The sequence below is a fragment of the Myotis davidii genome, unplaced genomic scaffold (assembly GCF_000327345.1).
Source record: "Myotis davidii unplaced genomic scaffold, ASM32734v1 scaffold210, whole genome shotgun sequence".
NCBI classification, from domain to species: Eukaryota; Metazoa; Chordata; class Mammalia; order Chiroptera; family Vespertilionidae; genus Myotis; species Myotis davidii.
The window spans coordinates 787,910-803,678 of NW_006282396.1; positions in this window are offsets into that span (position 1 = coordinate 787,910).

The following is a 15,769-nucleotide window of genomic DNA, read 5'->3' on the forward strand; positions in this document are numbered from 1 at the left end:
CATGCATATTCTCATGCGCTCCATTCCTGCCTTTTTACGCATGTCATCTTATATAATAAAAGGCTAATATACAAAGCGACTGAACAGTGGAACAACCGGTTGCTATGACACGTACTGACCACCAGGGGGCAGATGCTTGAAGCAGGAGCTGCCCCCTGGTGGTCAGTGCAGCCAGAGGCTGGGCTCATGGCTGGCGAGTGCAGCAGCGGGCCTAAGCCATCAGTTGGACATCCCCCAAGGGCTCCCAGACTGCAAGAGGACGCAGGCCAGGCTGAAAGACCCCTCCCCCCGAATGCAAGAACTTCGTGCACTGGGCCTCTAGTGAACCGATAGGGCCTTACAACAACCAGTTTGGGCCCAACCCACTCAAGGGAGACTTTCAGTGCTCTTATACCAAGTGTTTGGGGCTCAAGTCCATGTAGGACTGCATGGCTCTTGGCCCTTTTTAGATGAGAAGAACACCATCTTTAAAATTTTACTCTTATTTTAATAGACAGGTGCATGCATTACTATTGTGTTATGGAACATGCATATGTACCAATTTAGTAAATACTGCCAACAGGTTTTTACATTGTTTCTCCAATGGAGTCCCCAAATGGCAAGAAATGCACATCCTCACTGATGTGATCTCTAGAACCACTAAGTCCAGCTAGCTCACTGGGACCACTAAGTGCACAGCCCTTAGCATGCTGTAAGAAGCCCACTGAAATCTGACCTCTGTATGTCTCTACTTTCTCCTCCCATCATGAACTCTAATTCTAGATGTTAAGATAAGCACCAGCTTTCTGGGTAACCTGTGCTCTTTCTTTCACATTTCCACTCTTTTCCATACTGTGTTCTCTCTGCTTGGATGCCTTTTACTTTTCTGTCACCCTAAAAATTTGTTCTCAGTGTTAGGCAAAGTCAAGTTCTCTCTCCTCGGAATTCTTGTAGCACGTACTACTCTCTTACAGTGTTTGAAGCATTTGCTGAAGTTGTTTTCATGTTTGACTTTTGTATCACTTTACCTCTCAGCACTTAGGAATGAAACCAGGAAGTACATAGTTTGTTTACTTGTTTGTTAAGTGAGTGAATGAGCCCATGAATGACTGAGAACTGCTGTTATACAATCCTGCCTGACTCCCACCCCCATTTTATTCCTAGCTTCACCAGGGCAAATTGGGTTATCATGGAGAGAATTCAAATTCATAGAGTCCTAAGGCAGGAAGAGAACTTAGAGTTTCACAGGTTATTTTATGTCTCTAAATTCCAGCAGAGTCTATTTCCTATGCCAGATAGAGCCAGTCATATATGCTTAGCTGGGTAGTTGGTAGATATGCAGTTTGATTTTGAAGATTCTTCTGCTCTTATCTCCTCTATCTTCCCTTCCCAGTAAGAAATGCCTAAAATGCCTTTTCTACGCACTGCCAGAGAGAAAATGTGGTCTCAGCACAAATACAGTGATGGATCCAGGGGGCTGGCAGCTGAGTCAAAATCACTTGTTTTTATTTAAACGAACTATCATTATTCAGATAGTCAATTTTGCTCCCTGCAGCAGGAGGTCTGAGAGGCACATTTTCCTGGCAGTTGCACAGGCTCTATTCTAAAGGTACTTTTAAGGTATCCTTTCATTTTGCCATACCTATGAAAGTGGTAAGTTCTATTATTATCTTGCTTTTATAAGGCATAGGGGGCTAAGCAACTTGCCCAAGACCCTAGTGACAGATCTGGGATTTGAACCGAATCCGCCTGGTCCCAGAGCCTGGGAACTTAACCACTGTATTATATTGTTTCACAGTATCCCCTTTTGGAGAATCAAATTGCACTCAGCTTTTTGCTATATCTGCTTTTTTATTTCACTCCACCTTATTGCTATAGCTGCCTTTTTATTTCACAATGTGCATAATCGGGCTGCTAGAAGTCCTGCAGTGAAAACATGTTTACATGGGTTTAGTCAAGTACTCAGCCAGCCCTCCTGTGGCTCTGGACGTTGTCCTTTCCCTGGATCAAGCTTAATTTGAATTGGTTTTTCAAGGCAGCAATTTCTGGTGTTAACCTATGCCGCCACCTTCGGTTCTCCCTAAAATGCCTTTTCTACGCACTGCCAGAGAGAAAATGTGGTCTCAGCACAAATACAGTGATGGATCCAGGGGGCTGGCAGCTGAGTCAAAATCACTTGTTTTTATTTAAACGAACTATCATTATTCAGATAGTCAATTTTGCTCCCTGCAGCAGGAGGTCTGAGAGGCACATTTTCCTGGCAGTTGCACAGGCTCTATTCTAAAGGTACTTTTAAGGTATCCTTTCATTTTGCCATACCTATGAAATTGGTAAGTTCTATTATTATCTTGCTTTTATAAGGCATAGGGGGCTAAGCAACTTGCCCAAGACCCTAGTGACAGATCTGGGATTTGAACCGAATCCGCCTGGTCCCAGAGCCTGGGAACTTAACCACTGTATTATATTGTTTCACAGTATCCCCTTTTGGAGAATCAAATTGCACTCAGCTTTTTGCTATATCTGCTTTTTTATTTCACTCCACCTTATTGCTATAGCTGCCTTTTTATTTCACAATGTGCATAATCGGGCTGCTAGAAGTCCTGCAGTGAAAACATGTTTACATGGGTTTAGTCAAGTGCTTTCCAAATTTATTTGCCCGTGGAACCCATAGTTTATGGCACCAGTGTTCTAGGGCACATGTGGGAAAATATCGTTTGAAAGGATCAGCAACCAATTCTTTTCAATGCGCAAGGTTCTGTGGGAGTTGAAGGAGACACGGTGAAAGCTGAGCACCTAGGTTGTCAGATAAAAATTGTCATAAAGGCAAAGGGAGCAGAAGTTGAGATTCAGCACAGGAGCGTGCATGCCTCCTTCTCTGATGGGGTGACTTGGTTTGTTAACCACCTAGTTTAACCTGTGTTTTAGCTGTCAATCACGGATCACAGTGCTGACTTCCCAGGGTTGTTATTGAAATTAAACGTGGGTTTATGTAAAGGTGCTTATCCCAGTGCTTGGCACATACAGCTGCTACCAAATATTAATGTCCTTGCATGGTTTTCCCTCATAGAAAGACTCCCTTAATTGACCATTTAGCTGAGGGCTGGTCCTCTCTGTGACAATTGTGCCTGCCCGACCAATGTACCATGTCTTTATGCTCAGGATGTTCACTGGGAAAATTAATCAGAAACAATGCTTTCTGTTGAGAAATGAGTTAGAGAAAATGTTTTTGTGGATTCGAGGGAGTATCCACATTTGGACTTTGATTAATATCTAAGACAGTGGTTGGCAAACCCATTAGTCAACAGAGCCAAGTATCAACAGTACGACGATTGAAATTTCTTTTGAGAGCCAAATTTTTTAAACTTAAACTATATAGGTAGGTACACTGTTGTTAACTTAATTAGGGTACTCCTAAGGCTTAGGAAGAGCCACACTCAAGGGGCCAAAGAGCCGCATGTGGCTCGCGAGCCGCAGTTTGCCGACCACTGATCTAAGAGGATCTGTCTTTTAACCTATCCCTTGGAAGACAAGAGAGCTTAAAAGAATAGTTTTCCTGTTGCCTTCCTTGTATTGCAAAGATAAAGATAAAAATTGAGTGCTCAGGAATGACAGGGGGAAAGGCAGATGAACTATTGGTTCTGGGAGGGAGATGGAAGACAGGCTGCTGCATTCTCCTTATTCCCTGGCGAGGAAGCCGTGGCAGATCTCTGTGTTACTGCCCCTACTGGTCCTCCCCCTCCTCCCCTGCTCTGGGACTCACTGGGCAGCTTTAACCAATGAGCTCCCCGCTTCTGTGCTGTGGTGGGCATGGTAGTTAGGCTCTGAGCATTAGAACTTTCTACACGTGAGGAGACATAGCCCTGGAGACATGCTCATTTGCCACTCTTCTGCTTTTTCTGAAACCTCAATGGTATGAAATAGTCCCCTGCCTCTTCACTCCGCGCCCCCCCCCCTCCGCCCCCAGCCCAATGGAAACTTGGCTTCTGTCTCCCTCCTGGGCTCTGACTGGCTCTTGGGGAAGGCTCCTCCTCCTCTGGCCCTTCCTGCCTCATTCAGCCTTTCACATTTCACATCTTCTTTATCCTTGGGTGGGATCCATTCTTCCTCTCGACCCTTCCTCTTTGTCCCTTCTCCAGTTCTCAATTCATATGACTGTCCACCTTCTTCCCCCTTCTAGGATTTGGGGCTTTCCCAGACTTCCCCCTGGGACACACGTGCTGCTATTTGAGTGTCTTTAATCTGTAAGGGCTGGCTAGGGACAGAGATTCCCCCTGCCAGAAGGCAAGGGCTGATCGCTGCTAAACACACGTCAGTCTGTAACTGGCTCTGACCTTTATGCTTTTTTTCTGGTACAAAGAGACAGATACAGCAAAGAACTGCAGGTGGGCCGCTAGGAATTTCTAAAGAAACCAGATTTTATTTTTGAGCCTTACAGACTGTCTCCTTTGATTACAAATCTTTTCTTTTTTTCAGAAATAGGAGGTTTTAGTTTTCCTTCTTGTTTTTAAATCCCAATGATCCTTCACGGCTCAACACACATGCCACACCCTCTGGGAGGCTTCCCTGATCTTTCTGTCAGAGGGAATGACTCCCTCCTCCCTGTCCTCAGGGCTTCCCTTATGGCCCTCTAACTCCCTGTGGTTTGCACAGCAGATGCTTTCAATGTCCTTCTCCTCTCCACTCAACTGCCAGTCCCCTAAGGGCACCTTCTTGGAATCTGCAGCACCTTCTAGGGAAATAGCTCAGCAGGTGTTTTCAGAAGAAGAATGATTCTCAAGTTTTAGTCATTGAGGGATGGGATATACAAACAGACAATGGCCAGACTGCATAGAACAAAAGGTCCTGACCCACGGTCTCTGCAGCAACCAGCCTGGGCAGTCCAACCACAAGCCTCTGCGGCAATCAGCCCAGAACCGTTAGAACTTGGTCAATAACTGCCAGTTTCCATCGATTTTTTTGCCCCCACTTCCAGCTCAGAACCAACCAAGAAAGTAAATTATTTTCCCAACCAGTCACTTAGGAAGCCCCACCCCTAGTTAGCCTTCTTCAGTTTCCTCACGTTAACAATCTCCAATTGGTGCATACCCAAAGCCTTCTCCTTTTCCCCCTGTAAAGCCTTCCTACTCCTGTGCTTGTCTTTGAGTGGCTGCCAAATGGAACTAATGGTGCTGACTCCATTGCTAGAACAAATTCTGGATAAATAGCCTTTGCTTGTTCTCATTTGGAAGTGTTTATTTACTTTTACATGGCATAAGAATCATTAATAAGTGGTCTTGTTAAAATATAGGGTGCTGAGTTCCAACCTCCAATATTCTAATTCAATAGGTACAGTATGGGGCCTGAGATTCTGCATCCTATATAATAAAAGGGTAATATGCAAACTCGCCCTAACAGCAGAATGACTGGGAATGACTGGTCACTATGACACACACTGACCACTAGGGGGCAGATGCTCAATGCAGGAGCTGCCCCCTGGTGGTCAGTGTGCTCCCACAGGGTGAACTCTGCTCAGTCACAAGCCAGGCTGATGGCTGCCAGTACAGCGGTGGTGGTGGGAGCCTCTCCCGCCTCCTCAGCAGCACTAAGGATGTCTGACTGCAGCGTAGGCCTGCTTCCCGCTGGCAAGTGGACATCCCTCGAGGGCTGCCAGAGGAATGTCTGACTGCCAGTTTGGGCCTGATCCCTCAGGGAATGGGTCTAAGCCAGCAGGTAGACATCCTCTGAAGAATCTCAGATTGCAAGAGGGCATAGGTCAGGCTGAGGGACCCCCCCCCCCCAAGGCAACAAATTTTTCTGCACCGGGCCTCTAGTTTTTAATGACCTTGACCCCAGATGACCTTGAGTAGTACTGAGATGAAGTGGTCAGAGGAAGAAGTGCCATTATAAAATATTAATTTATGTTCTCCCCTCACCAAATTTTCTTTCCCTTTGCCTTGCTCCTGACCACACAGGGAGGCTATCCTGAGTTCAGTATCTCAGGGGAGAAATGAAGCATGCAGGAAGGGAAATACCTAAGGATTTTTCTCTTGACTTTTGGTTCATCAAAATTCAAGTTTTTAGGATAGTGGTTCTTAACATGGGACTATTTTCCCTGCAGGAAATAAGTTGCATTTCTGATTTCCCAAGTAGGGGGTATCTTATGGGTATATGTAGGATGCTACTAAATGTTCTAGAATCACAGGACAAGCCTCAACCTACAAAGAATGATCTGTTAGAATGTTAGTAGTGCCAAGGCTGAGGTCTAGAAGAGTAGAGAGGCACAGATGCAATGTTAGGAGTTTGAGGCAACAATGGTTTCCTCCATTTTCTAGGATTCACTGGGTTGGGGGAGTAAAGGTAGAAGGAAAGAGAGGAAAGGTATGTGGAGGGGCCTGTGCCATGTTCCCTGGATAGACCTCTGGGAAGACAGAGGACTTAGAGCAGGGGCTCTCAACCTGTGGGTCATGACCCCTTTGGGGGATCGAATGCCCCTTTCACAGGGGTCGCCTAAAACCATCGGAAGACACATATATGATTACATATTGTTTTTGTGATTAATCACTAAGCTTTAATTATGTTCAATTTGTAACAATGAAAATACATCCTGCATATCAGATATTTACGTTACGATTTATAACAGTAGTAAAATTACAGTTATGAAATAGCAACGAAAATAATTTTATGGTTGGGGGTCACCACAACATGAGGAACTGTATTAAAGGGTTGCGGCATTAGGAAGGTTGAGAACCACTGACTTAGAGGGATGCAAGTTGAGTCTGAATCAAGAGGGACAGTTGAACAGCTTCAGAGAAATGACCCCACCCTACCCAAAGCTGCGTTATCCCAACATGGAAGTGAGAGTGAGAGCGAGAGCGAGGGAAAGGGAGAGAGAGAGAGAGAAAGAGAGAGAGAGAGAAAGATGCTGTAGGGTGACCATGCCAGGTGAGAGGGAGAAGGGAGACCTCAGGGATAAATGATGGACAGATGAACAAGGGCCAGAGGGAAGGGCTCCTTGGAGGACAGACAGCATAGACAACCAGAAATCACTTCTTCTCCTTGCCTTGTACTTTGAAAGCCCCTGAAACCTAGATGAGGCCCTGGGAAAAGTGACATGATAGACTCTAATACACTGAGATTAATTTTCCAGTATAACCAGCATCTCTGGGAACATAAATCTTTCTATATTTGTCTGTGTTCATGGATAATCTGCTCTGCTTCAGAAACCTCATGTGTATATTCAGGTTAATATTAATAAGTATGGATATTAAAAACTGAACAGTGTCCAAAATAGAAAATAAGCTGAGTTAGAGAAAAATAAAGAGACTCTTTCCTGCAGTCCCTGACAAGTTGTGCCATGTGGCCTTCACCCTTGACAGTGGTGAACCATAAACTCAGTTTTGTCTACCAACAGGTTGTGTTGGTGACACTTGGGGAGCAAGCCAAGTTACCATGCTTGGTGATCGTGTTACAGAATTTACCAGGCAATTGAAAAATACTCAGGAGTACCCGGAGATACAGGGAAACTCATTTATTTCCAGATGTACCAGTACGTGACCCAGGAGAGCCTGTTTCCAAATCCTGAGCAAACCAATATGGAGGAAGCTTTCTCTTTATACCCTTTGGTTTCTTTGTCCCCCAAATAAGGATCAGACTTCCAGACCTTTCACAGACTGCACAAAGCCCCCTGTATTTGGGATGGGGGCTGTGAGAACACACCTAAAGGGCTAGTCTGGCGCTAGCGCTGATAACCTCCTCCAGGGGTTGTGTATTGTTCATGGTTTATGGCCTCTGTAAAATGTGAGTATTTACGTAAACAGGCCTTGCAAGACCAGATAATTAAGGAAGGGGCAGTGACTAGACTATAGGCTAACAGGAATGTTCATTAGGGATGCTGATTAACTAGGTACAGAGTCAGGCTGCTATCTACTCCCCCAAAATGTCTTATATTCCTCATCAATTACAGTAACAACTATTGAAAACCAAAATTCAACAGAGTCCATTTGAAGATCTAATTGGCTTTACTAAGCAATTCATGAATTAGGCTGCAGCTCTTCTAGCTACTAGAAGGGGTAGCACAAAATGGCAGGGTTTTGTAAGAAGAAGGGTGGGGCAAGGGAGTTATTCACAAAAGAAAAGAAAGGATTATTTTACCCCAGGACATTTTATTTGGGGTGGGGGAGGGAATAGCAAGGGGTTTTAGCATGCAGATTGCCTCTTCTTACTATGGGGTAAGTGGATGGAGGGACCATGAGACAGATTACCTTATGGATCTTGACCAGAAAATTCCAGACTGGTTGATTAAAATTACCTTTCTGGGACAGGTTGAAACTACAATTAGATCAGGTATTACATCTAGGTTTGCTGTCATGGGCTTTAGAACGAGTGACACCATTTGGGGCCTGTGGTTTTCTCTTTAACAAAACAATCAAGGGATGCCATCTCTGCTCCTCGTGTTTCCCTTTTTCCTGGGCTATCTTATGTCCTCAGGCCTCCTGATTGCTTCCTCCAGCCCAGATACGTTACTGATGGTCTACTTCAAGCCGGCGTGGGCACGGCTTGTTCAGTGCTCTTTTGTTGATTGCAAAAGGGGTCCACATTGAGCATGGAGACAAGGAGGCAATGACCAGAAGCAAGCAGTCTGGTTCACAGGGTTTTCATCTAGTTGGATGCTTCTGGGATTCATGGTAGAGCTGGATAGGGTAATGATTGTTGGGGAAATGTAACACAAAACAAAAATATCCCTCCAATCCAGAAAATCTCCACAAAGGTAGTAGGAAAAGGAAACTGTTTTGTTATTGAATAAGGATTAAGCCAGAATGTGATGCCCCTCACGGGCAATCTGCTAAAAGATGGCAAAGGCAGAAAGGAAATGCACCCCTCTGTATAGCCAAGCAGATACATTTCATCACCTATGTGTCCCCAAGATAAACAATAACTTGTTCTCAAGAGGACTTGTCAGAACCCTCGGTCACACATAGTTCATCCTCACTTAATCTTGTAACTGGGTGGTCATCTGTGTTAGCTAATCGGTTTTATCTAGAGAAAAAACAAACTTCTCATATGATTATGACAACAGGTAGTTTTGCAACTTGGAGCAAGGCACCCACCAAAGTTAGGCCTCTAGCTTATCTCCCTTGATGTTTGCATTTCAAAAAGCGGTGCCCAGGTCTTTGAAAAAGACATTTCTGGGTTATAAAGCTGACAAAAAGCCTATCTAGTTTTCAAAAAGATTTATATAGCTTTCAAAGAAAGGAGAAAGTACTTACAATTTTATGTTTTCTAAAGTCAATGCTCCAAGAAAAAGGAAAGGATGGAAATCTCTTTATTTTCAACAGGGAGAAGTAAGCCTCTTAGTTTAAATTTTCCTTTGTCCTTACATTATGCATTGATTTGACTGAGATGACAAGTTCTGCTATAGCGGTTATTTCATCTATGTGGGGCAAAAAATTTGTGCTTGGGTCAAGCACTTTTTAAAGCCCATCTTCAGGATAGACTTGCATTGTCTTCACATTATTTTGCTACCGTATAGTAGGAGGTAACTGAGAGCAATGCAAAAACAATTTCTGTATGTAGACATGTGAATTTTGTCTTGTACAGTAGAAGTGTAATTGATTCCTCTCCTCTACTATGGAAGAAGCCAGTTTGGCTTCCATTTGCATGTTCATTTTAATCTTCCCAACCAATAGATCTGTTTCTTGTTTGGCTTCTCCTTTGAACCAAATTTCCATCCTACCAGATTCTTTATTGAGTAATGAAGTAAGTCAAACCTTTAACATGTGTTCGTTTTATATCTGTATAAGAGTCAGGATTTTCCCTTTTTTGAAAATTACCTTTTAACACCTGGCATAAATCCAGTCTTATCAGCATTCCGAAGTTCCATTCTCAGCTCTAAACTGGACTGTATGACGTTGGAGAGACCCCTGTGCTAATAAATTATTATCTTTTTAGTACTACTTAAGAACAAATAGAAGTGGGCATTGATCAGGAGCAGAACCTGGTCAGATGCCTCCCACAGCTCCATAGATAACTCCTGTGAAACCTGGTTTACCCAGTCAGAAGAATGGGATCTATTTTGTCCACCTGTTTTCCATCAGTGGTTTTCGATGTCCTTTATATTCGAGTAGAGGCCTGGTGCATGGATTCGTGCACCGGTGGGGTCCTTCAGAGTATCCTGTGGGGATTGGGCCAAAACCAGCAGTCCAAGATGACTGCCGCTCCTGCCTGCTGCTCCTGCTCATCTGGCCCCGCTGCACCTGCTGCTGCTCCACTGTGGTCTCTGGGCTGCGGCAGCCAGCTGTGAACCATGCGTCTGGTGCCTCTCTGTCAGCTAAGTGGTGCTTCCACTGTGGGGGCGCACTGACTACCAGGGGGCAGCTCCTGCATTGAATGTCTTCCCCCTGGTGGGCAGTGCACGTCATAGCGACCGGTCAACTGGTCATTCTATCATTCGCTCGCTTAGGCTTTTATATATATAAAAGCCTTTTATTTGTCTAATGCACTTTATTCTGATATTCAGGGGGAAGGTGATATTTGTTCATCTTCTTGCTCTATAGTGTTATGGGCTGTTTGCTTTTTACTGTTCTCAAAATGGCATCAGGATTTATGATCTGATGCTTCTGGTTCAGTGAATCTCATATCTCCTGCCACTGGCAGCGCTCCAACACCTGGAGTTTCTGAGGAGCCAAATAATAATAATGACAATAATGATTTGGCCGGGCACTGTAAGATGCTGTACATGATGTGGGCAGTTTTTTCTGATACTTTTGGAGGACAGGCTTTCTATTTGAAGCATGAGATGTGATGAACTCACCAGTGCAATAACTAAGAATGAATTTCCCACAGGCTCCTTCATTATTGGGGCTCTGGTATCACACTTGTATTTGACTCCTAGCTTGTCATTTACTAGCTACATTGCCTTAGGTGAAGTAATCTCTCTAAGCATCAGTTTACCTATTTGTTAAATGGGGATAAGGGTAATATTTACCCCTAAAAGCCTTTGCCTTCCCTCTCTGTCTTTGGTGTTCTTCCTCCTGCCAGTCACTAGACGGTGTCAGCTCAAAAGACATTTTCTCAGGAGGGCTTCCCTTTACTACTTTCCAGTTATAATGTCCCAGAGTAGCATCTTACCTTTTTAAAATTTAAATTACACTGTTCACAGTTTGTAATCGTGTATGAGTGAGTATGCATATGTAATTTCTGCCTTACCTTCTAGTGCAGTGGTTCTCAACCTTCCTAATGCCATGACTCTTTAATACAGTTCCTCATGTTGTGGTGACCCCCAACCATAAAATTATTTTCATTGCTACTTCATAACTGTAATTTTGCTACTGTTATGAATCGTAATGTAAATATCTGATATGCAGGATGTATTTTCATTGTTACAAATTGAACATAATTAAAGCATAGTGATACATCACAAAAACAATATGTAATTATATATGTGTTTTCCAATGGTCTTAGATGCCCCCTGTGAAAGGATCATTCGACACCCAAAGGGGTTGGGACCCACGGGTTGGTGACCCACAGGTTGAGAACCCCTGTTCTAGGGTATACAGTCCATGAGGGTGTAGGTGGGGGAGGATTTTACCACTCTGTGCCTGGCACCTCCTACTGTGCCAGGCAAGTAGTCTGTGCTCAATAACCACTGGTTGAATGAGTAAATGAAATGTTTAAAATAACATCCAAAACAGAAAAGCACTTAATAGATGATATTAGACATTAGCAGAGCAAGGACAATGGGCCAGGTACAGAAAGTCACCAGGGCAGAAAGCCCTGAATGCCTAGCAAGGGGCTAAACTGGGAGAACGAGAACCTTGCCCCATGGTAACCTATCCTCCCCTAGCGTATCACTGGTCATGCAGTTTGGACCCTTGATTTTTCATATCGCTGGTCAGGTGGTTCAGATCCCCTGACCTTTTCCTCCCTAAAGATAACACGGAGGCCTCAGTTGTATTTCAGCTCCAGGCTCCAAAAAAGCAGCAAAATCAGACACGTGGCACCATGGCTGTCTCAGGAACTGCTATATTGACTAATGACCTCTGCCCTGGCACTGACTCATCAGTGAAGAGCATGACCCTGAAAGAGCACACCTGGAAAGCTGATGAATATTCTATTAAGACCCTCCCTGAGTCCTCCCCTAAGATTTCCACCTGCAAAAAAGAGATAAATACCTTCAGGACGAAGGACCCAGGGCACACTCTCCCTCCAAGGAGCATGCCCCTGTCCTTCCCCCAACATGAACATATCCTCAACCTCTAAGAGACCCCATGAGACTTTCAACAGAGGAGCAATGGGCAGCGGCAGCTCGTCCAGGATAACTCCCTGAACGTGTCTCCAAGGCCCCCTTTGAGCCAAAGCAGCCCAGCCTGGGCTTTCCCAGGCTTTCCTGTTGCTTCTTCTATTCCCTTCCTTGTTTCACTGTCCTAAGTATATTTTTGCTGCCATCGTGGATGCCAAACCATTTGGCTCAGTGCTGTGTAGCCCTTCCTTTTGGATATCCCCATCTCTCATCCCATTTTCCTTAAATAAATTCAACTTTTCTTTGTTCACTGCCTAATATGGCTATTTAGCCTGCCTCAATCCCCCCAACCCCCACCACGGACATTAACCTTTCAAATGGTAGTTATTATTGTTGCTGCACTCAAAGGAAGCATTTAAAAGGCAGTGGATAGAAAATAGCCTCTTATAGATATTCAGATAAACGAGAAACACCTTTTAGCATAACCTTATTCCATGACATATGTTCTTTATTTCCCATTATCTGTTGAAACATTGCATCCTACCCCAGAAAACTCTGAAAAGCTATTAATTTTCTGCTTCGGCTTCTCATATTATGTTCTATATACTGAGCATCTCGCATGCTGATGATATCTGGCTCATCATCAAATTAATTTTTATCAAAAACGGAAAAGGCAATTGAAATGATTTCTTGACTGAGGTTTGCAAAGCTCTGGGCCGGGGTGCTACTAATTCTGTAAATGCCACTTGGTGAAAACAAACACAACAATGATTTAAAAACAGCTCTGCACCCTCTTCTGTTGCATTGCATTCCAGATTAGTATCATGAAATTGTTACCGGGGTCAGCTAGTTTTAAAAGGAAGAAAGCAAGGGGAGTCAGAAATTGTTAAGCATGGTCAGCTGGGGACACCCAACCTGTTTGCTTCACACCCAAGGAATCGCACCCAGGGTCTCTCCAAGGGGAATAATACCCCTCCCTCTTCTCCATCCCCTCCCCGCTCTTGTAAAGTATTGTGTGTGTGTGTGTGTGTGTGTGTGTGTGTGTAGCAGGGAGGATATAAGCACATGGGTAATGAAGTTAAATGGTGCAGGAGGAGGTACTTCAGCATAGAAAACTGTCAGTCTAACCTGGGGAAAAGGTCATTGGCTGGGGGGGTGGACCCAATGCAAGCCCACAAAAACTTGGGAAGATTCTTGGTTATTTTGAAAAAACAAAAAAACCCAAACAAACTCCTGGTTACAATACAAGAAGCAAAGAGGTCTCTCTCTCTCACTCACCTGCAACTGCCCCATGCGTTTGCACGTTTTCTCTCGCCTGGCAACACATGACCATGCAGGCCTGGTGGCTGCCTGGGGCCCGCAGAAGGCCTCTGGGGCTCCAAAGGGCTATGAAGCCAACGCTCTGGACGTTGGCTTTCATTCTGGCCCTGCTGAAGGCATGGCTGGACAGTTCCGTGGTGGGATGGAGGTAGATGGAACGCTGGGAACCCGGGGGAGGGGCAGAATTCCCTAACAAATCTCCGCTGGATGGATCCTCAGGATTCTTTCCTAGGGATCCCCTGGAAGAGCCTGTTTTCCACCAACAACAAAACGAGACAAGCCACACCGTGAAACCAGAAACACTGGGAGACCAAGAGAAACTCTTTTGTCCTTTGAGACCATTCTTTTGAGAGCGTTAATTCACTAAAATCATGCTTTCTAATTTTATTTTTGCCTAGGAGGTGACATGTAAGTATTTTCAGGCAGGCAATAAAACCGGGACATTTTATTCCTCCTAAACACAAATTTAGTCTGCTGAGAAGGCAGGTTTCAAATGAAAGCCACGATTTTGCTTTTGGCTCCAGGCTGGGGTTTCTGCAGCACCGTTGCTCCAGCTTTGATGTGCGCACACAGGCTCCCTTCGCGTTGGCTGGAGCTCTGAAGGTGTAAGAGGTTAGGTCTGCAGGTGGGAGCTCAGCATTGCAACAGGGAGCCTCCGCAGGTGGCGCTCCCATCCAGGGAGACACCGACAAAGCCTCCAAATCTGCCCGTGTCTCCCATGACCTTCCTCAGCGGCGCTTTCTATGATCTTTGGCTTCTCAGCGTGAAGCTTCCAGTCCATTACTGTGACTCAGAGGCTCCACATTAGCACAGAAAGCAGCGAGGTTAGAGGTCATGTATTCCAACTCCTTCCCTTTGTAGAAATGGAAGGTGTGGCTCCGAGAGGGTCAACACCCCGCCAGTCATCCCACCGGCAAGACACGATGGTCTGGTTCCTGGGTAAAAGTGCCTCGTCCACAGCACCGCCTTTGCCAATGAAGGCGAAGGGGTTGTCTTTTCTTTATGCTTGGAGTTTGGAACCTGCGGAGAGGAATGTATGTGGTTTACAACCATTTGAGGTTGTTAATTGTAGCTGGCAGGTCAGTCTGTTCCCAAAACAGTTCAACAAAGGTTCTAGCGAAACAACCGAGGCCCTTGCAGTGGAGAGGCTAGGTAACAAAACAACACAAATATTGTTTGCAGCAAAATCTTCCCATGTTCACACACTGGTGCCTTTGCATAGCTTCTAAAGCTTTAGTAAAAATTGCCAGAGTATTTCTTTCTTTAAAAACAATAGTTTTATTGATTTTAGAGAGAGAGGAAGAGAAAGGGATAGAGAGAAACATCAATCAGCTGCCTCCTGCACCCCCCCCCCTTTATTGGGGATCAAGCCCACAATCCTAGCATGTGCCCCAGCCAGCGACCTCCTGGTTCATGGGTCGATGCTCAACCCTTGAGCTCCACAGGCCAGGCGCCAGGGTATTTCTTTAAATAATACGATTTAAGTGAGGAAATCTAGTAGAATCATCCAGAATTTTTACCAAAAGACTGCCTTTTTTTCCCCAGAAATTATGATTATTCTTCTTTCCTTTTTCCCCAGTAATTACATGTTGGGCTCCTTTTTCTGTTGTTATACCTACTGCTGGGAATGGGATAGCTTCTATGTCAGAGAATGTGCTGCCCGGCTTGGGTAAAGCCCTCCAAGCTCACTCCCCTTCATGCCATTTGCACGCATCCTTTCTCTAGGACGCAGGTCTTCTGACAAATTACCGGTACCATAGCCTTTTAAGGCAGACACGAATCTTCTCTGTGTTATTGAAAGCGCCGTGTACACAGCACGTAGAATCCTGGCTTATTTAAAACACACCAGAAACATAGCGCAGCGCTAACGAGCCTCTTACCCACGGGTTTCTGAAATAGGCTGGAGGGCTGGATTCTTGGCTCAAAAAATTCATCAGAGGCAGCTAAGCTGGCAGACCCGCACACTGAATCCTCTGACGTGAGTGTCTTCACGGACCCCTTCCGTTTGGGTGATCTTCACCTTCTTTTCTCAGACCCTTTGATGCTCAGATGCACCTCATGAGGTGAGACATTTCGATGTGGAAAAGGAACCATAACATTTTTACTTTTCAAAATCAAAGTCGGAGATCAAACAGAAGTTGCATATCCCTTCACATTTAAAACTCTCATCCCCAGCAGCATTCCGAAAGTCCAGATAAAGGAAAGGCATTCTCCTGCTTAAGCTTGATAAATACCAAAGAAGCCTGGCTTCTC